The sequence below is a fragment of the Chroicocephalus ridibundus genome, chromosome 9 (genome assembly GCF_963924245.1).
Source record: "Chroicocephalus ridibundus chromosome 9, bChrRid1.1, whole genome shotgun sequence".
In the NCBI taxonomy this organism is placed as follows: domain Eukaryota; kingdom Metazoa; phylum Chordata; class Aves; order Charadriiformes; family Laridae; genus Chroicocephalus; species Chroicocephalus ridibundus.
Window position 1 is genome coordinate 20,388,509 of NC_086292.1, and position 22,605 is coordinate 20,411,113.

Sequence of the window (22,605 nt, forward strand, 5' to 3'; positions counted from 1 at the left end):
AAAGGAAAAATGAAAGGTTAAATGTTTTTGAGGATCCAGCTGTGGTTTGTAAGCTATTTCTGAACTTTTAAATTGAACATGGAAAATAAGCAGTGGGGCAATTTCTGGAACTATTAAACAGGGCAGTGGCATGACTATAGTTTTATGCAAGATGTCTTTCAGATTTTAAGTAACAAGTTAAACAGCAGGAGACATTAATGATACGACAAAAAGTTTTTCCATTTCTCCTATGAACTCATGTAGTTGCAGTTAGGAAAATACGTAATGCTTGTTTATTAAAAAAAATAAAAATTCGATCTGTTGAAATATTATTTGTTTTGTTTTCTTAGAGATCAGTTCAAAACGTATTGTAGACATGTGAGTTTAGTAAAATACTCAGTTATGTAAAAGCGATGCTACATAGTAAAGCATTGTGAATCTATTCTCCACAGACGAAGAAGGGGGGGAGGGGGGGCGGAAAAAGGTGTACCAAGGAGCATGTAAGATAATTTAGTAGGGCAGAAAGAGAAAAAGCAGAAAAACATAAATCTAGTGTTGGTCAAGTGTAAGTAAGAGTTTGAGACACTATAACAGAATTGTTAATATTTAATCTTTTTCTCTAATAGATGCAAAAAGGATCTAATGTGTAGTGGCAGTCTATCAGACATAATATTTTATCACAATTTACAATAACATTTATTTTCTGACCTTTCAAGAGGAAAAAGTAGAGGTGTTGCTGGTCAGTATGTAGTGTACCAATACTGCTGAACTGAAAGACAGCCAAAACGAAGTCCCATCTTTGCCTGAAATAATCTTCACCTTATCCCCTGTTCCATTACCTGTAAGTCTTGCAAGTGTATGTCATCCTTAATGGTTTTGTCTTTTTTTTTCCTAGCTGAAACAAAGTTTCCACACCCCTTTCTCATATAGCATATTTGAAAATGAAGGGGCTTTTTATTAAAAGAAGAAGAAAAAAAAAAAAGGCAGAGGAAAGGGGTGGTCAAAACTTTAAAACACCTCTTTTTGCATATAGCGTAATGCTATACATCTGAGTCTTTCAAGTTATCCTTCAGTTCAGGCTGAGCTCTGGAGTTTATATTCTGTCCTGCATTTTCATTAGTTATTTTTTGACATGTCTCCAACATAATTGTAACTAGTAATAAGTTCAGCTGAACAGCTTTTTTTTTTTTAAACTAAAAATTATGAGTATATTTTAAGTAGGGTAGTATTTTCAAAGAATGATTTTTGTGATAGCATGTTGTCAAGAAGAGGTATCTTAGCGAAGTTTTTTCCTTCAGAGGTAGTGTTTTTAGCCAAAAAGCCATACAAAGTTGTTTTTGTTTTGTTTTGTTGTTTTTTTTTCCCTGAACTAGATTCATGCAGGTGCAATAAAGGTTGTGTGTGGCAAACGTCTAATGGCAAGCTGTCTGAAGTTTATCTGAGCAAAACTGGTATTTCCTCATTCAGAAAGTTATTGAGAATCAACAGTGAAAGAGGAAGTTAACTGTAATCAGTGACCATGGTGAAAATTTGTCTAGGAAATAAGATTTCCTGTGTATTGTTAATTCTTTTAAGCATAGGGACTTAGAGGCTAGCAGCAACACACATTTTTCTTGTACAGGTTCTGATTTTGTTCTTGCGAATGGCCTTAGTCAGAGTAGTGTTTCTCTAATCAATATTTTTCTTTTTCACTTATCACATAAAATATGATAGGAGGACCAGTGTCTGAAAAGTTCATCTGGGGATTTTAGTAATCTACCACAGTTCATTATTTCAGAAACTGTATTCCGAAACTGTGATTTTAACGTTAAGTCTTATTGTAAATAGAGGTGAACTACAGTTTTGCTTCTTACTCTTCACCACCCCCCACCCCCCCCCCCAAAAAATAATATTCTTTTACTGGCACACAATGTGAAAACTCACTAGATTAGAATCCACATTTCTTTTGAGTTGTTGGTTGTTGTTGTTTTGTTTTTGGTTTTGTTTTTTTTTCCCCCACCAGATATACCCTAGTGAAAATAAATCTCATTACACTGAACAACTGACAAATACAAACTGTTCTAAAAGGAAGAGCGTATTTAAGCATCAAATCTTTTTATATGCCTGTCAATGTGAGTCACATCTGTCCAAATGTGTGAAGCACATCAAAAGCTTTCATTAGTGCTTCAGGTCTCTTGGTGTAATCCTTCTTTGATTAGTAAGATTAAATGCCCATTGTCAAATGCTGATGGAGTAGAAAGAATGCATTTCAAACCTGAAAGGTCACCTGAACGTAGGGAATTCCTCATCAAATACTAAATCCGTGTCCTTAGGGTGTGAATTAAAGGTTTCTCAATAGCTCACACCACTTCAGGTGCATTCTAACCTTCTGTCTGTGCCACAGAGACTGCTGAGAAATGGTTGACAACGCAGTTGACTCCAGTAGAGTCCCCACGCAAAACTCAGGACTCCACTCCAGCCCTGCTCAAACATTCGGGATACTGCTGCTGCTGGCACACTGAAGCACGGCTTTTAACTGGTGTGCTGCAGCTTTGGCCGACGGGGGTAAAGTTAAATGTGAGCATTCGTTTCAGCACGTGTGTGTTAATGTTGTACGTCCTGTATATTTATAAATACTAATTTCTCATTGGTAAGTAATTTCTATTTTCTCATTAGAATTTCCCTGACTGAAAAGCCTTTTTTTCTGAAAGGTTGCAGTAGCGGTAGTGAACCCTTATTCACATCAAAGTCTTATATGTGTGAATTTAAAGCATGTAGCTCAAGAAAAACCTGTTGTAGGTCTGGTCTCTTCATTTGGAAGTTGATTTTGAATATTTTGTGACTAAGGATGCAAAGTTAATAGGCAACTCTCATTTTATTGCTGAAGGTGAAGCCAAAGCTCATCTAACAAGGGTACAAAATGTTGCCCGGGTCAGGATTTGGCATAATTCCTGAAGGAATGGCATTTGCTGTGGAACTTGGCATTGGTCCTTCTGTATTGTGAATGGTGGAGGGTCTAAGCACCCATCTGGAGCACAGGCTTATATGACCAGGTGGTCCTAATGGGAAGAGAAGAGGAATTTGACTAACTTCATACTTGCCAAAGCTCAAGGGTTTCTTTAATTAGTACATAGTGTTTTCTCCACTCCATTAAGTGCCAGTGAAAATCATATCCCTTCATAACATGGAATTGAATCACCTGTCTCTTTGCAAAGGGCAGTCAGAAGTGTTACAAATTAATTCCTCAGCTCACTAGGTCTGTTGGAACCTCTGGAAAAGAAATGCAGAGACTTTCATGATCAGTTCCTTGCCAGTGTCTGCATTTTCCTCAACTTTCAGCCAGACAGGAGGTTTGTGGCTGGGCTCCCAAGCGTCAAAAGTCTGCAACCCTTCTCTCAGTTTCCTTTAGTAGTAAGGAGAGGAGGTTAAACATTGATCTTATTATAAAACTGACATTAGGCTTGACAACTTCAAGCTGCCTGGAAATGGAGGTTTGTACTTGTTGACTTGCAGTTCTGAAAGCTTCACTGCCTGCATAGTTTCACCGAATATCTGCGTATGCTAAAATTCAAAGTTGTTAATGTCGCTCTTCCCATAGACTGTTGTAACAGTGTGTCCCTTAATTGTTCCAAAATCAGTGCATTCCTTTGTGTGCAATAGATGCCGTCTTGTATTTGAAACAGCTTTTCAGCCAAGTTTATGGGAGATCTAGGATTCTTTGAACAAAGACTGATGAGTAAACTAAAAAAGGGAAATGAAGATAGGCAAGGAAATGTAGAAAACTTCCTGTGGCTCTGAAAAATTACTTGCAATAAAATTCTTAGTATTACTTTTATCATAGCATGGGGCTGAATTACTAATGTAGAAAGACAGAATACAGTATTCTTAAACACAAGATTTATTGCTTCCCTTAAGCATAATTCTTGTAGGAAGAAGGTCTGTCTTAAATTAGTGTGATCTCTGTATTGTTATTCTTTCTCCGCTATGATATTTCAGTTCAGGTGTTTTTAATAAAGATTTCAGGAGGAAGTTATGAAACTTATAGTAAGTTTGAGAACATAAAATGTATTTTCACCTTTTATGGTGGTTTGCAGAATTATTGTGCGGATCAGTCAAAGCTTTCTGCCTGATGGTGAAGGGAAACAGCCCTTGCTCTGATGATTAACCTAAGAACTGCTTTGTCATTTGTGGTACCTTGAGAATATGTGCAGTTCTGTTGATGCAAATTTTTTAACGTGTCCAAATTCTAAAGTTAAACCTCAATTATCAACAAACTGCATTTTGGATGACATGACACAATTTTAAACTCGCCAAAAGCAGTGAAGAAAACCTGCTTTTAGAGCAATTACCCATTAAGTTACTTTAGAGTCATTCTCCATCTTTCAGAACGGATTTTGAACAGTTTCTGCTTTTTATTTTTTGTACTTACTTAATCTTTAAATAAAGTCACAGCTAGCGGTAGCAAAAAAGCTGAATAAATACTGAATAAACACCCAGCGTGTACCTTAAACCGAAGAAATTACTTGGAGCTAAAACTGTAACATCCTATGTACAGTCTTCATGGGCGGGGCGGGGGGAAGGCTAGTTCTTTCATTCTTTCTTATGGTAAGGCTTTATCCATCAAGTGCCAGTTAATAGGAGTTGAGTAACTTTCTTGGAATATTCCTTAACTGTGACTATTACTTATGGGGTGTCTCACTTTCTTTTTGGTTGTTCTTGTCAACAGATTTAATTATGATCTGTCTTTTTCTCCCTTCTGTTTATGGTTGTTTAGAAAATGTTTAGAAAACGTTGTTTAGAGAAGATGGAGGTACAGATAATCTACAACCCAATCTTCAGATTTCTTTGATCATCTGGGCCTGTGGATGTCATTTAAGTTGTTAATATACCCTGGCTTGGATCTAGGAAAACAGATTTCAGTTTTCTGTTTTGATATGTAACAGACAAAAGAGACTTAAAATATATGCTGACATCTCAGGTAGACAGCTGTATCCCTTTCAGTGTAATGGCATAAAGCTTGTATTTATTTTTTTAAGTGATCTTTGTCATGTGAAGGGTTAGTCATTTGAGTCTATTACCTCCTTGATCTTCCAGCTTTTAAAAATACTAAACTGAAATATCTAAAATATAGCAGAACTAATAGTTTTCTGTCCTGAAAATCAGAAAAAAGAAAGATTACGTGCATCGCTCCAACTCTTCAAAAGCTCATTGACAGAAGCCACATAAATTTAGGAGGACACGTACAAGTCCTGCTTTAGTACCTGAAAAGTGTCTTTGAAACTATGATTTGCAGTGAGAAGTCTTCTAATGATTAACGTGTACCATAAAAATGACGTGCATTTGCTGTCTGGGATGTGAGAGCCTATGGTACTGTACTGAAGCACAATACAGAGAAGGGTAATGCGGGCTTCCTACTTACCTTTCAGACAAACAGATGAGAGAAAGCAAAAATAGAAGAGTTGCATTAGGAGACAGAAGATAATTTTGGTACCTGTTAGTCTGCTTTCTGAAAATGGAGCTGAAATTTCACTTTGGTTACAAAAGGCCAGATGAGAGTGTGTCAGGGGTTCTTGTTCTATCCTGACGTTAATTTGAGTTCTGAAAGCCTTGTAAAGAAAGAAGGGCCAACCTGTTAACCAGCACAGATTAACTATTATAATAAGTTCTAAACAAATTTCTAATAGATTTCTGAAATACCACTTATGAAACCATCTTCACTGGTGGTATTGAAAAAGTATACTGTTTGATTTATAGAGAAATCAGTTAAGCAAATCTTCTGAATTAGTGCTGTACAATTCCATGCTTCATTGGAGAGGCTCCAAAGAAAATAAATGTATCATGAGGGAAGAGAACTGGAAAAGCTGGAGAATGTGGGATGAGAATGAGGAAGACAAACTCCTTGTGTAAGGGGCTGTGTTTGTAGTGTGGACAAGGTTGATGAAGATGGAAGACAATGTTGTCTCAGAGACGAGTGAAATTTGAAAAAGATAATGCGGTCTTTACATAAGCAGAAGGAAAATGTTGTTCTGACTGTTGGTTGCTATGGTAATAAGAAGGGTTGACCGGTTAGTTGAAATTCAGTAGCTTTAATATCTAGCTATGTATTAAGCTGAACGTTGAAAGACAATTTCAGAAGAGCAGGGACATCTATTTTGTTAATACTTGTCAATTTTGTGTGCATTTTTATCCTCTTTAGCCATGTTTTCAAATCCCTAGAATGTTGATAATGTCTTTTTCCTACTGTTTCCTCTAGTTTCCAGTTTTTTGTTGTTCATATGTACAAATTGTTTTCTTTTCCTCTGGACATGAAGGATGTTTGTTTGAGCTACTTTGAAAAGTTTCTGTTAGGGAAGTTTGTCTTTTTTAAAATGTGCAAAGACTGACTTACAAACACGCCTTTCACGAGTGGCTTTAAGGAGGGCCTCTATATTAACACGAGAACAGGTGAAAAATGAGCTATACACAGCAATGCTCTGTAGCTGTGTGTAGTATTGGCAAAGAACGACCAGATGAGATGGGTCATTTTTATTACTTGTGACTTTTGGAGTGATTTTTCTTTCGATACATTTTTTAAGAGAAACTTCCCTGCGTTTATCAGTTAAAATACATTAAGTTGACACGGTGCAGTTACTTCAATGTATTTTACATCCATCATGTATTATAACTGCAGCTTAAAAGCAGTGGCATGTCATATTGACGGCAGGATGACTCTATGTCAAGTTTAGAAGTAAGGCCTATGTTTCTTGTGAACTCTGCGAAAGTGAAATGTAATTCTGACTTTAGCTTGGAAGCTATGCACGTGTGTTTCTCAGGTAAGCTATCTCCTATACAATATCGGTGTCTCTCTCCCACCGTCAGGGTAAACATCATAGCCTTAATTTAATCTTAAAGGCCAGTCCTTCAAAATGGAGTCTAAAATGAAGATCACAGGATTGTAGGCTAAAATGAAATTTTGAAAGGATATTGCATTTTGGGCTCACTTGATTCACCTTTGAGTTTTTGAACTACTTAATTTATTTTTACATGATGCTTCCAGACTCTTCTTAGTTAACAGAAAAGCTGAAGCTATTGTTGATATGTTTTTATAATCCAGTCTTCTGGTACCAGGAACAGAGAAATCACAAGGGTCGATCTTACTGGTGGTGTTTCATACACATGGTAAAAGATAATGTCTGTGCTTGACAAGCCTTCTGTAGTTGCTTTTATGTCTCTCTTATTTATTTATTTATTTATTTTTAATAGCCCTAAAGAGGTTGATAGAATTGTAAAAAGGTAATTCAAATATTAGATAACTTTTTAGATATCAGAGGTATGTATTTCTGCTTTGAAGTGAGTTGTCACTATTCAGTAAGAATCAATTCAAGTTTTATTTTCTAAATTTATTTAAGGAAAACCAAAACAATACAGTATATTCCAAATTCTGGACAGAAATTTATCTCTTGTAAATGGAGCCATAGGCTTGCAATGTGTGGTGTGGGTTGTTTTTTGGTTTGGTTTTTTTTGGTTGTTTTTTTAGGTGGATGTTTTTTTTGTTTGTTTGTTTTGTTTTTTTTAAAGTGTCAGTCTGCTAGGAGAGATAAAATTGTTCTGTTGAGTTTTACTGGGGTGGGTTTACTTTGTACATTAGCACTGAGTTCCAGTGTCAGAGAAGAGTTAAGAGAAACAACTCTGCTTGTTCTCTGAATCAAACTTATAATAAGATCAACTACAATTCTTTCATCTCTTGTGTAGGAAGGGTGGAGGTGAAGCCAACTACTCAATCTTTCATTAGCGTTCATTAGGTTTCTAGTTTCTAAATGACTCTGGAGTGAAGTTGCCATTTTGCTTGGTTTTGCTTGATTTTGTGTGTGTGTGCAGTGTTCCTTACTATAATAGAGTCTCTACAATTACTACGTCTGTTTCTGAAATAGTGCCGTATTATATGCAGCTATATTAATTATATTATTATACCTCCTTATTGCAACTTGCTGTGCTTGATAGCCTAGCGTTTTTTTGAAGTCCCAGTGCATTCATGAATCCACTAGTTAATATTCAACTATTTCATTTGTGCAACAGCAGATGACTTGTTTAGTGGCTGAAGTTAACAGTGTCAGTTAATTTCTTGGGCCAAGTTTCAGGAATTTTCTAAATATAATTCTTCAAAAGAAAAAAAAAAGCTACAGTTTTGACAATATTCTTTTAAAAACCAAATGCAATAGAAATCTTTTCAAGTGTGTTGATTTGGAAATCCTAACTAATTAAGGGGAGGGAAAAATAATGAGATATGAAATAATGAGATTTTAGTGATTTTGTGAGCAGTAATTACGAGTGGCTAACTCAGATTTTCACATCTTTATTGTCAGCTATGCATCTTTATGCGATAGTGAATTGTCCTTACATTGTGTCTTACTTCGTGTCATGAGCTTATTGTTTCACACTAAGTGAGCGGGTGAAATGCTCAAGTTTATTCAAGAAAGTTGGATGAAGGAAAACAAGAGCTTGATGACACATTATATTTCCTTGTACAAAATATACGAAGAATGATCTGTCCTCACTCTTGCTTCATTTATAGATAGTCCTCCTTAGGTTCCTGTGAAAAAGCTTACGTGGCGGTCAGCCGTACCTCTGAGAATGTTCTTAACAGGGGAAGGACGTACTTTGATTCCTGTAAGACTTGGATCAGTCTGTCTTTGGTGGCTGTAATGTGTTTCTGTGCAAAGTTTTTGAGAGGGGTAATAAATAGGAGCCCCTGTATATGTAAAATAGTGTGGGAAGGATAACTTGTTTCTACCTTAAGTTATGATGTGGTCATACTGTTTCAAATGTTGAAAGGTCTATTAGAACCATAGAAAAGACAAAGATAATGACTCTTTTTTTTTTTTTCCCCTAGTGTTATAATGGGGAGCGATTACATGGCAGATGAATTAGTCCTGCGTAGTTATTTGTGGAAGAGACATATTCCTGACTTTATACCAACAGTTAATAAAGCTTATCTGGTGTTCCTAGAAGGTGCCGTATTGATGCACATATTCCATATGCAGTACCCATGAGAATTATGTCTTTCATTTGAGCTTCATATCTTCTCATGTATGAGAACTGCAGAAGTGAATCTGGCATGTTTCAGACTCTGAGCTCTTTTCCCAGTAATCTTTTTTCAGACTGTTTTGAGTGTTTTTTTTCAATAGCCATGCTTTTAGAGCGTCCCAGGTGGTACACAGAAGTGGTGTCAGCATCTTTTTGTTATTGGTGTCCAGTGCTGCTTCACCTGGAAGTGGTAAACCATATCTGTGTTTATCTAGTAATTGTTTTCATGTTTACATTTAGGTGGTAGAATATTTACAACAATGTATCGCCTTTTCAAAATGTATATTTTGGGGGGCATTTTGTGTGGTTGGTTTTGGCTTTTTTTTTTTTTTTTTAATATTTGACGAGGGTCTGTTGGGCTACTGATGGGCTGTTTCCTGGTTCCAACCTGAGCATAATAGTTGAACTTTGAAAGAGACGAGGGTGATTTAAGACGGGGCACAGGTGAAATCATCCCTATGGGCTTGATGCGGTGTTGACTATCGAATGTACAAGATTTATTTTACTGGGTCATCTAATTCTGAAAGCTGCTGTGTCTCAAAGTTAATTATACTGCAGAAAGGTAGTCAGTGGGTGCGTGTGGGTGCTAGGACAGATTCCTAAATAAATAAAAAAGCACCTGCTGAAGCCTTGAATGCTTTTTGTTCTACTTTTATAATAGTGCTTAGCTCTCCTGCTTTCTCTGAGCCTACCTGGTTGTGAAGTCCTGTCGTGCCCTCTGGTGGAGAAATTGTAAATAAAGATACTGGCCTATTTGGAATAGGGCTCATGAAACCCACTCAGAAAACTATCAACAGCAGCAAAAGTTCAATGAGTATTCAGGAGAAAAAAAGTAAATTAACTTGGGTAGACATATGAGTGTGCAATATTATTGAACGGTTTCTGTGTAGGGAGCAGTCTGAGTTCCTTTTGCATTTTAATGTCCTTCTCAAATTTCCTTTTGACTGCTTGGCAATCGATTTTAAGTTGTTTCCTAAAGACTTGAGGGTTTTCTATCTTGAAAACATGTGCCTATAGTTATGTGACTTCTTAGTATGTATTGCCCCATCTATACAGAAATAACAACAGCCATTTTCTATTCTCAAACTTTTAATGCACAGTCTTTAAATTGAAATGCTAAATGGGTAGTTTGGCTACCAGGATAGTCTCATAAGTAAACTTAGGAAATATACAGAGGATTAAAATCTGAGCAAAGGCTGGTGTGCTCCGAGAGAGCTCTGTAGAAGCTACAGAGCACAGGGTAAGAAGATGTGGATGAATTACTCTTCCACCCTCACCCACCCCCTTCTTATACAGTGCTAGAAACTGCTACAAGTCTTGTTCTTTGTTGTCTTTTCTAATATTCTGTTTTTCATTAAGAATATTAGAAATGATGTCTTACTGAAAAGACCACAGCATTATACTTCCCTTTGAGATGACTGTGTGGTAATATAATTCTTAGGGCATTTTCTACTTAAATATTTTATTTTATTTACATTTTTCTAGAATGGACAGAAGGGGAGGGAGATGTCTTTAGACAATCATTGACAATTGGTACAAAGCATTGAGAGCAAAATTCAGAATTAGTCTGCAGTCTAGTTGTGTGCCCAGGTAACTTGAAAAACTTACAGCATGACCAGCAGCACGTCAAAATCAAAACAGGTTGCTAAGATTAAAGGAATGTGTTCTCTAGAGAGATTTTTTTCTGTGTGTTTTTGTATGTTTTTAATTGATGATGACCGGATAAGTGTGGTAAGTTGTAGAAACAAAAGATTTTGTAACTTAAAGCAGGTGATGCATCTTTCTGGGCTGTCTAAAGTCTGGAAAGGCCGTGTTCTTGCTGCCGTACGACTGCTGGTTTTGAACTCAGAAGGCAGTTCTGAGAACGTCAACCGGAGCAATTCAGTGTAATGTGGGGAGGCATTGTACGCTATAAGTTATGGGAGAGCCTAATTTTGGAAACGAAATGGCTGTAATGAACTGTTTGTAGAAATAAATGATGCACTCAAGATAGCCTTTGTATTGTTTATTATAATAAGCAATTTCAGGACATAACTTGTCTCTGGGTTGTAATGGCTGTGGGAAGCGAGTAGGGTGGGACGATATCTCTGGTGAATAAGTAGCAGTTTTGCTCGGTATCACCGTGGAAGCCCATCTTCTAGCACTGCACGTCAAACACTGCCTGCTTTTTTTTAGTTTTATCAAGCAGCTGGGGAAAAGGAAACTTTCCACTGTGCAAGGAAGGTGATTAAAAAGGGTCTGGCATCCTTAGAAAGGTAAAATGACGGTTCTGACTTAATGTGCCCTTATACCATATGCTGCTAGTGCAGGGAAGTAGTCCGGCAGAATCGCTTTTAAAGAAGGCGGTGCTCCCCAGGTGGTTTCGTGTTCTAATCTCCATTTCTAGGTTGTGATCGTAACTACTTTACAGTTTGGCTTTATTTACTAATAATAGCATAATTAAAAGTGCTTTTCCACTGCTACAAGACTATAGAATGAAGGACTAGGATGTCAAAGCTTTTTGACTTCCATTCCCACCCCACACATTCCTTGAGGCTCAGATAATGATTTTAGGCAGTTGCTTGTACTCAGAGCTAAGAAGAAGAATCAGTCAGGTAATTAGTCTCTTACTTAAATGGGAACCTGAGTACCCTAAGCAAAGGAACTTCACTTACATGTGATTATTTAAATAACATACTGTACATTAAGTATCTAGCTGTGTCTAAATTAAACACTGGAGAATCTAATTTAAAATGCTGTTGTTAGGCCACTGGTCAGATCGGTTTACAGCTGTGGTATATCAGAAAATAATGTTTTTCCATTTTATGTTTATGAATGTACTTGGGTATGCATGGACTAAGCAGAACAGATGATAAATTGTTCTGAATAGTAAAAAAAAAAAAAAAGAAATTGGAAATTGGAGGTGGTTATGGGAAATACATTAATAGCCTGCTGCCATACTCTGCCTCTCCTTTGAGATGCGACTGTATCTCGTTTCCACTAACATTTAAATAAATAAAGAAATAAAAATTGATACTCAGTTCTGGCAGCTCTGAAATGGATAGTATATTCAGTAGCTTCAAGGAAAAAAAAAGGCGTTGAATTTTGAGATTTTTCAGGTCCTTTAAAGAAAGAGTAACAGCCATGAGTATTCTAACACGGGCCAAGCATTGCTTCTTTTAAACTTCTTAAGAGGTCAGCTCTTTGATTAGGGCGATTGCAAGTGCTGTATGGCATGAGTTAGTGAAGCTTCACTCACTGAGGTATGTAATGCATTGAGAAACATAAGAGAGGAAAATATTTTGACTATCCCCAAGCATTTAGGGTGGCTCCTCATACACTCAGTAAATAGAAGATCGTAGATGCATGAAAGCTGTTTTCATTAGGACACTGTCCTATTCTTTGTACTATTTATGACTAAGAGAACTCACAGCGCAATTTAAAAGGGGCCCTATCACATTAATTTACCTCCTTTCCTTCCAAAACGGAGTACAAAGTGTCATTATTTATATCTGGAAAACAGCAACTTTTTCTATGTGCAATAACCTAGTTATGATACAAAGTAATACTAACTTTTCTACAGGGAGTGTTAGCTTAGGTTGTGAATAATAAGCTCTTAAACTTTAGGTGACTTATTCAGGAGAACAATTTGTTCAGAAATACAGAAATACTGCTACACAGAATCCCAAACCTTCTCCCTGCTGCTTTTTTTTTTTTTTTTTAAGTTGGCTTTCTTGCATCAGACTATCTGACTGTTGTCTCAGGGAAGAGAGTGCTTATCTAGGGACTCTCAGAACAAAGCATCGTGAGAGATGAAGTCTGAGTGAAGATTCCTTGCTACAAAGGAAGGAGGACTCCAGTGAGGCATCCCGGCAGTTTGCCTGGACCAAACATGACGTTGTTTTCTGAAACAGCCAAGCCCTATGTGTAACTGCATGGAGCCCCTTCATACAGCCCCTTCATCAGGATGCTGTAATGAAACTGAATTTAGGCTGCGCTGACGGTGCTGTCCGTGTGCTGGTAGAAATTTCTGTTATGCGGAAGGAAGGTGTGTGCTGCTCTGGTCTGTGTTCCTATACCCATCATCAGATGCTGAGGGGACTGGAACACCTCTCTCATGGAGAAAGGCTGAGGGATTTGGGTCTCTTCAGTCTGGAAAAAAGACGACTGAGGGGGGATCTTATCAACGCTTATAAACACTGAAAGGGTGGGTGTCAGGAGGATGGGGCCAGGCTCTTTTCAGTGGGGCCCAGCGACAGGACAAGGGGTAACGGGCACAAACTTGACCATGGGAAGTTCCACCTCAACATGAGGAGGAACTTCTTTCCTGTGAGGGTGGCAGAGCCCTGGCACAGGCTGCCCAGAGAGGTGGTGGAGTCTCTGTCTCTGGAGACATTCCAAACCCGCCTGGAGGCGTTCCTGTGCCACCTGCTGTGGGTGACCCTGCTCTGGCAGGGGGTCAGACTGGGTCGTCTCCAGAGGTCCCTTCCAACCCCTGCCAGTCTGGGATTCTGTGATCAGGATGATTGGCTTTAGTATTCCCAGCCTCTGTCTGGGGTTTGATTTGGGATTTTCATATTGTAAGTGACTTTTCTTAATGGCAAATTAAGCTTTCTGTGAATATATTAGGATATCGAATAGAATGACTGGAAGGAGCCAAGACACTAATTGGGAAGCCTTTTCATTTTGCAGTATGTATTTTAACAGTAAATTGTACCACTAAATGACTGACCGAAGACAAAATAGCAAACTATTTCTGCAGTTTACTTAAATTTGAAAATAATTATTGTTAGAGAAGAAAAATTCTTTCTCAATGTTAGTCTTATTCCACATGATTTTCCATAGAATTTGTGGCAGTGGAAAGAAATTTAGATTGTGCATTTGCTCCAGTTTTAAAAATTGATAGTCTGTGGATAGGACATAAACAAGAAAATGATAGTTAATTTTTATTTTCTGAATAGTTCAACGAGGCGAATAAATCCCTACTTGCATATTTTTCATTTTTATTTTGTCAGTTTGCCTGAAAGAAAGCACATACTGCCCATTACAATCACTGTACAGAGGATTTAAAACTCCAGAAGGTCCTGTTGAATTCAACTTTATGTGGGCATCAGTGTCTCAGTTGTGTCGGTAACTTAAGGAGTGTTGAAGTCCTTGCCCCCTTTTCCCCTTTTGTCCTTGAATTGATGAATCTGCTTAGTCAGTGTAGAAAACTCAGCAAAGCTAATGCTTCTTGAGTTCATGTCATCGTTTGTTGTTTTGATCTGATCAGTAGAAAAGATCAGGCTCAGTCATAAACTGCTTAATATACAGGAAGAGCTGTAGCATTTTACTGAGGCGGGCGGAATTCTTTAGTTTCTGGCAGTAGGTACAGTGTGTAAATATTGAAGCAGCTGTGAACAGGAAATAAATTATGCCGGGCTCTGAATTTGGACTTGCCTGTGGAGGAATAAAAGTTAAAAGATGAGTAGAAAGTCCCTTGAGTTTCTAAAGAGTGGTGTCCTTTTTCTGGAGACAAGATGTAGCTAGTAAATTGAGGAACAGAATATGCTAAAATGAAAATTTCTGATTTATTTATCTGATATTTTCAGAGTTGTAATTTTCATGTCATTAGTAGATACAAAAATTACACAACTATGGAGTTATTTTTTAATGTTGTATTTTAAAATAGCTGATTGAAGACACTTCTATAGGGAGAAAAACATATTTTTTTGCAAATAAACCTTCTCCCATGGTTTTGAATTTCTTGCATGACATGTTACATCTTACATTTTGTCAAATTACACCTGTCAAATCATACTGGATAATGTGACAGTACATGAAACGAGTGAAGCAACATGACATGATGTATCAAATATAATGCTTCATGTAGAAAGTTACAAATAAATGGTTGGATATTACCAAGAATGTTGATGTACTTTTTCTTTACCCATAGCAAGCCATGTTGACTAGTGTTTTTGGCATGGTTTAGGCCGGGTTGGCCAACAACAAGCTTTTTTTGAAGTTATGTGTTGTGGGTAGGTCTGTTGATGCTGTGGGAAAACTCTTGTGTGGTTACTTGGTGAATTTAATGAGGATTTTGAGAAGCTTTGTGCTAGTTCACAGGAAATATCTCCACTGATGTCCTCTTTGTCTTTTCTTCTTTCTTTTGGAGTTCTGGCCTGTCCAGGTTCTATGTAATATGTGTTGTATTACAAGTTTTTCAGCCACGGAACTTCGAAACCAAATGACCAACACTTTTCATAAAAGCAAAGTATCAAGTCTGGAAACCTCTCAGTAGGCTCTGAATCTCAAGTGAAATGCCATAAAAAGGGGTGCAATCGTTTCTTGCTGATTTCTCTTACTCTCTCTGTTACTCTTGCTGTGCCTGGTCCAGAATACAGCATCCAGTCGGTGTGTGCGGTACGTACCTAGTACTGGATTGATGGAAGGTAGGCAGATAGCACTGTGTTTGTCCTCAGAAACACCTAGCTTCGTGCAATTGGTCATGTTTTAATCTAGACCAAGTTTCTTACATATTCACTGAAACTCAACATTAGGGTTTTTTCAGTGATTTCCTGTAAAACTGAAAATTATGATTTTTTTAAACTGTTATCTTCATTAAATTTACTTGCTTTAATGCTGTCCAACACATAGTCAGATATATTTCTATAATACAAAGGTAAAATACTTCTGTTGCAAAAGTGATTGTTTTAATGGAGTCGTGATGTAAATTTGCAGGGAAGTCAATATTGAAGTAGTTTTTTTTTTTTTCCTCTTCAGCAAGTATGTAAAATTGATACTAGGTCTGTAATTAAAATGCCAGATGGAACAATAAAACCTCATAGAAAGAGAAGTAGTCAATAATGAAATGCTGCAGAGCTCCAAAAAAAAGGCTAATGATCATAAAATGTGGGTATGGCTGTAGAAATAAGCAAGGTCTTCATCTGAAGCCAAAAAAAGATAAATGGATGAAATTCCTTCCAAAAAATGAGATTAGAAATCTGTATGAGTTACTGCTAGAAAATTTTTATTTTATATTTGAAATATTCACTATACTATTTTATTTTCAATTTACTATTTAAAATGCAGAATATTAATTTTTATATTTAGGTAGATGTGAATCATCTTTGTAAATACGTGGGGTTTTTTTCCCGTTACGGGAAATTGTTATCATAATTCTGGGCCACCTTAAAGCAGGGCTTTGGAAATAACATGACTTCTCTGTTCTGTAGCAGAAACGGTGGAGTCCAGTCTATTCTCTCAGGGCACTTGCATTTCTTGATGATCAATAGGTTGTTTGTGTCATTTGGCTTTATTTCTTTGAGCACAGAGGAAAAAATTCAAAGTCCATTCTGTTGTTTGGGACAAGAGGTTGGTCGTATTTCATCTTCTAAAACAAGTTGATTAGTTAACTTCATCAGTCTTAAGGTAGCAGCTGTACTAATTAAGCCTAACTTCTTAACTGCTATGGTGGCAGATTTTGGGCTAATGTTAAAGCATCTAACAGTGAATTAAAGACCCTCTTCAGTGTGTTTGGCTTAGTGTTCCTCCTCAGTGTAGTGAGTTTGTCTTCATACCTTTTCATTCCTTGTTTTGCATGTGGAAAGGGTGTTCCCATGCATCTTGGATGATTGTTACCTTGTTAATGTATATAAAAGTGTATGTAAGTGTAAACATTTTGTTCTGTTAATTTTTAATTTAATTTCTTCAATTAACTTTCTCCTGTTGTATGTTTGAAAACTAACTTGGTTTTTCTACAAATAGCAGCCGCCTGTCTTTCAAGCCCTTCTACTGTTTCTGAGCGTGCAAGTTGTGTATTTTAGCTTATCATTGGATAACCTTTGGCTATACAACCTGCTTGTATCAGTAAACTTCTTAAATTATCCGAGCTTAGATCCAAGTCTTTCTTTTCCTTACATGTGTGCGACAGAGGCATAGGGACTGTAATCACATGATGTGGAGAGAAGGTTAAAAGGAAACGGGACCTTGTTGTTCATAATATACCCCATATAAGTGAAAACCTAATGGATTAGGTATGAGGAATTACGCTACAGCATTATTGTATGTACAGTTCCTCACTGTTTTTGGCAGCAGTGGCAAGGGATGACTCTGACCATCTAAAAGTATGTAATGTAAGCTGAAATAATTGTCTGTACATCAGTGACTATGCCAACAAAAAACTTCATGTTGTGTGTAATAGCAGTCTCTCACTTTTTGGGGGGCTCAACAGTATTTTCAAAGACTTGCATTTACAGATTTGGAATTGTGGGCATATGGAGGTGGGAGACATGGGTTGGTAAGATGGGGAAGGTAAGAAGGAGTAAGTCCTGATGTGGAGAGGCAGGAGTACTAAGTGAAAAAATAGTTTTGAGTGTTGCGGTTGGGAGGTTGAAGAAGAGGGAGGAAGAGCTAGAGATAAGTTTACAGCTGAGCATAAGCAAAGCTACTGATAAAACTCCTCCAACTTGGTTTCATACAATGTTAACTTACTTTGAAGGTATTTGATCTATGCAGTGTTGGATGTCAGCTCCGAGTACTAGATACTTTTGTAGTTCTAGGTAGAAAGTCTTGATAGAATGAATCATAGAATGGTTCAGGTTGGAAGGGACCTTAAAGATCACCTAGTTCGAACGCCCCTGCCCTGGGCAGAGACACCTCCCACTAGACCAGGCTATCAAGCTAAGGATAAAAATCAGGATAAAGGAGCTTTTGTAGTCTGCTTTGTGGGGGAAAAAAGTACTAACCTGGGGCCAAGCTTTGGGCATTAACCAGTAGAAATACAAATTACAAGTGAACGGATTAATGTTTTATTTTCTTACTAAGTGACAACTCAGCAGATAAAATGTAGGTAGTTTGCTCTTTTTGTGTAGCTTTTCAATTGCCTGTTGTGAAACAAAATGAATATGGAAGGGAAGTTAAAAATGCCTTAGTGTGTTCTGTCTTTGAATCCATTGAAATATTAGTACATCGAAGAAGATTACAACGTGAACTCGATTACCACATTTTACTTCCACTGCAATTTTTCTCAATTTGGAGCCTGCTTATTCTATTAAAAGAGAAGACTTGAACTAATGGTGATTGGTGATCTGCCCTGCTGAGTTTTTTTTTTTTTACTGATTTAAATCAAATTTAGTTTTGCCATTGAAGATATTAAATAATATCTATCAGTTCATTTATTCAATTTAGACACAGAAAAGGATTTAGAAGGCACATTTTCAATAACAGAGAAACAACTGAGGAGAAAACGGCTAAATTGCAAATCAGGGCTGAACGTGTACTCAATTCAAACGTACCTAGGAGACGTCCTGCATGCTGGGACCCAACTCTCTGGGCTGGCAAACTGTTAGGAAGGTCCCTAATACGATTTGGGCTTGTCCTAACCAGTGAACTATGAAAATAAGTCCCAGCAGTGTTTGACAGTCAGAGGTTCCAGAGAGGGCCTGTAAATAAGGCGATGTGGTGTTCTCTGCTAGTGTCCCAGCACGTTTTTGCAACATCAGCTGTGTGCGAAGCCACTGGAAAACTGTTTAATCTCTTTTTCCATCCCTGGTGTATTCAGGGTTTTAAGCATTAGAGCATCTTTAATTACCATTATTGAAGGTCTTTCAACTTGGAAAATTGGAAATATATTTCACCAGAGACTACACCATGGTAATTGGCATGTTGTTGCAATGTCTGCATAATGTTGTTCCTATTTCAGTCTGTTGCATAAAAGATTGTTTGCTGATTTTCCCAGAAGTATAAAATTAATCCAATCCAGGCTCTATCAAGTAATTTTTGGTCATGGAAATGAAATTGTAATTTTTCAAACTGTGACTTGTTAGTCTGCTTTGCTCAGAAGGATAGATTTGGAGATACAGAGCAGCATTGTTTCCTTTTATTTGTGTTGATCAGAACAATATAGCTGTCAGAGCTTAGTTTTCTAATGTTATGATGGGAGAGTATATAATAGTAAGTGTCGAGTGCCTAAAAGGTTTTATAAAATACATGTGATTCTTTCAGCAAATCATTATTTGATGCTTTCACCCAACCCAGCTATATTCAACTATAACCAGTATTTTGGCATGAGGTTATGAACAAATAATACTGGCAAGACAGTCTTGAAGGGACTACCTCAGAGGTCCTTTGTGCCTCTCAGTGACACTTAAGATAAGATGTGACGTGGTGTTTATTCCATGTGAGCAATTAAAAGTGCATGTGGAGGCTGGTAATTAGTCTTCTGCATTGAAAATTATGCATTCTGAGGATGGTTAACCTAGAGTGGTTGTGGACTTCCTATCTTTGGAGGATTTTGGTAAACAACGGGACAAACTCCTGAGCAAAGCAGTCTGAATTCAGAGCCTCTTTTGGGCAGGAGGCTGGACTGCAGACCTCCCAAAGTCCTTTACAGTCCCATTTAACTTTTAATTTAATTTATTTTTTTATAGGAATTTTTTTGTAGTGAGTGATTCCAACACAAAACTTACAACATCATGTGCTTGCGAAGGTTACTAACCAGGTAATTTTTGTTATGAGGAAGACCTTTTTCGAATTTAATGTACTCGATAAGCTGTTTGCAGACTGAGATTACTTAAAAATAGATCAATTCAATCATCTTTTGTTTCAGCAAAAAAAAGTTTTTCAAACTGACTCACAGAAATCTGTTGGAATCCATTGTAGTATATTATTATAGCCTAAAGTATATCTAGGAAAAATAAGACACTGTTACAGTAATCATTTTCTGTAATTGGTTCCACTCCACGTAGATGCGTAAGAGGTGAGATGCAGATCTTGTTGGAATGTGAGCAATAATGTCACTTGGAAGTCTGGAAAAATAACTGAAATTAAACACTGAGCTGCATTTATGTGTTGGAGAAGAAAACTTCAGGAAACCCCCCCTGTTTGCGCAACAGAGTATCAGATAACCGCACGCAGCCTGTGAACCGTCAGTCGTAACTTCAGCGTACACCAAACTGCTCCAAATACCCTGAAGGCCTGATGCTGTTTCTGGGGCATTCTGATAGGTGTCACTTCCAGGACCTTGGATACTCGGGTAAGTTCTGTTACCTGTCCTTCCCTCCAAATTCAGAGCAGAGCTTTGGTGTGCGGTGCACAGGCACTGGTATTGGGTGTTTCTTACCTTTACCTTGCACTTAAGGGAACTCATGTTACATGGCAGAACTGGGAAGCATCACACTGAGGGCACTGTAGGTCTTTCTCTACGAATCTTTTTGAGTTTTTTATTCCACTCTGCTAGTACTTCACTATTATTTTTTTTTAAGAAAAAATCGTAATACTGTTGAATATTTAGACTATTAATGTCTCATTAAAATACTAGAAAGTTTCTCAGGGTTAAATTGTCAAGGTAGTAACGTCTTGGATACCCTGGGACCAATTTTGTGAATGCCATGAGATGCCATCTTGTGTGTAGTTTAAAAGAAACAAAGTACCGTGACAACACGAAACAGTAGGTATGAAAATGTTTCTCTTATTTTTAGTGATTCATATTTTTCATCATTGATGAGTCAATAAATTCTTTCCAGGTGACATTGGAGGTGGGGGGAGTGTGACCCAACCACGGAACAGTGCTTACTGTCTACTCTCCATTATGGAGATGTAGTTTGCAGATAATGACAGCGAAGTCTAAGGAGCTTAACTCTTTTTCCTTGTGTGCTGGTATCCTCCCCTCAGAGGATTCCTAAACTGCTGCCAATTGTATCATTTATTGTTAGTTTTTGGAGCTCCCAAAGCCAGCTTTTATATATTTGAAGCAAGCAGGAGGTTTTATAGACAGTGTAATTGAAAGTACTGTGCAGTGTTTTTCTGAGGCGTAGTGGGAAACAGAACTATTGTACACGAATGAAATACAGTTGTGTTTTCCTGTCAGTGCTGTGTAGGAAAACAGACAAAAAGAAAAGGAAGAGTAGAAGTGAAACAGGAGCATAACCTGTTATTTACGAATTGTAAATATGAACTCAAGTGAAATGTAGCCTTTATTTAATGAATTGAGGCAAAAGTAGTAAACTCCAAGTTGAAGATAATGCCGAGAAACATTTAAAGACACTGAAAGTATGTTTTAATGTACACTTTCCCATTATTGCATTATCTTTCGTTGCCCGTTTTCCAGTCAAGATTATGTACTGGGGAGTGGTTTGTGTTGTTCTGCCACATTTGCTCCTGTGGTATCGCATCTAGAACGAGTCTGGGGCTGTGGCTGTTGCAGAGAATTCAGACCATTGCAACTGACTTAGTCTATATTGCAATTAGTAAATTTGTATTCTTTGAAATGTCTCTTTAAAACAAAAGGTTTGTTGTAAGCAAAGGCTCTTTTTGCCTTTCGCTATTAAGTATGAATGTTCCCTTTTGTCTTTGGAGGTGTCTTGGGCTTGATCGGTACAATTAGTTTCAGATTCTGCTCTGATGCTACTTGAAAGCAGATACTTAGACCAAAAATGCATACAATTTCCCACAGCAAGACTTGACAGCTCTTGTTAGACCTTACAGAATGATTCTTCCATATTGTTATTTCCACGTACATCGTTGAAGATGGCAGCGCAGTGTGCAGTGGTTCTGAGAACCACAAACTGACCGACTGAGCTGTGCAATTTCTAGAGAGCGGGACTGTCTAGGAGCGGAGCAATCCTCATGCCAAAAGGAGAGGAGAAGAAGACAATTTTCCATTTATAGACAGAGAAAGCACTCATTCAACTATTAAGACGCGTGCTTTACTGTGTTTCTCCATCAGTTTATTTTCATTCATTATGAGCTGGGGTTTTTGTGTGTTTGAAGACACAAATATGAAGACGACATGGATATGGAGGAGTCCCATATTAGCAATCAAACTAAAAGCCTTGTTACATTGAATTGTCTCCTGCGAAGTAAGAGGTATTAAATTCCTGCAGATCATCCGGATGTGTTTATATGAATCTCCCTGGACTGGGTCAGTATTTTGAGAAACTTCCATGTACTGAGGGAAGTGTTTGGTATTTAATTCGTGATACAATCCTAGTTTAATTTTTCTCATATTTTATTTGGATAGTGAAAATCTAGAATGACAAAACAGGAAAAAAAAAACAACAAACATTTGCTTGAAAAAGCTATTATTTTAGACATACCCTTCAAGAGTTTAGTGAAAAACATAAGCTAGTGTGCTATTTCCACAAGGTTCCTTATGGAAAAAAAAATAAATACCCACAACCCAACACCTAGTAGTATGTCATGGACTTAACAATTTAAATGAGAAATGGGCTATTGTAGCATTCTTTCAAAACAGGTAATACTATCTCTGTTTTAGTGAAGGTGTAACACTGAACTCTTGTTCCAGGAGCTCTGTGTGGCAACAATGCAAACTAAGTCCGGGTGCTTTTCTTCCAGGCAGATGCAGGTAGCACTTCCACAAATGGTAAATTCGTGGCAAGTGAGTTCCCATGAGTTTTCAGAACATCACAATTATCTACTGGTAGATGCAGAGAACTGACTTTGTTACAATCAGTTTTGGGTCTTTAGTTTCTGCATCCTTCCCTGTGTCTTTTCAACCCTTTTCCCAGATTTTTGTTAAAATTTATTTGCCTTTCTTTTCAAGAGATCAACAGAGAACATACTTTCTTCTTCACGTTCCTCTCTACTGCTATTAGACCGTCTTGA

General features: G+C 37.4%; 1 long non-coding RNA gene across 2 annotated transcripts in view; it reads left to right on the plus strand.

The window, feature by feature from the left end:
- LOC134520890 (uncharacterized) overlaps nucleotides 1-22,605 on the plus strand; it is a 201,257-nt gene that overhangs the window by 175,021 nt on the left and 3,631 nt on the right. Inside the window, exon 12 of one of the 2 annotated variants that reach the window (XR_010072577.1) lies at nucleotides 19,728-19,976. The exons of the other annotated variant lie outside the window; for it this stretch is intronic. This is a non-coding gene — a long non-coding RNA (uncharacterized LOC134520890). Of the gene's footprint in view, nucleotides 1-19,727; nucleotides 19,977-22,605 lie in introns of those variants that run through there. 2 annotated transcript variants of the gene reach the window in all.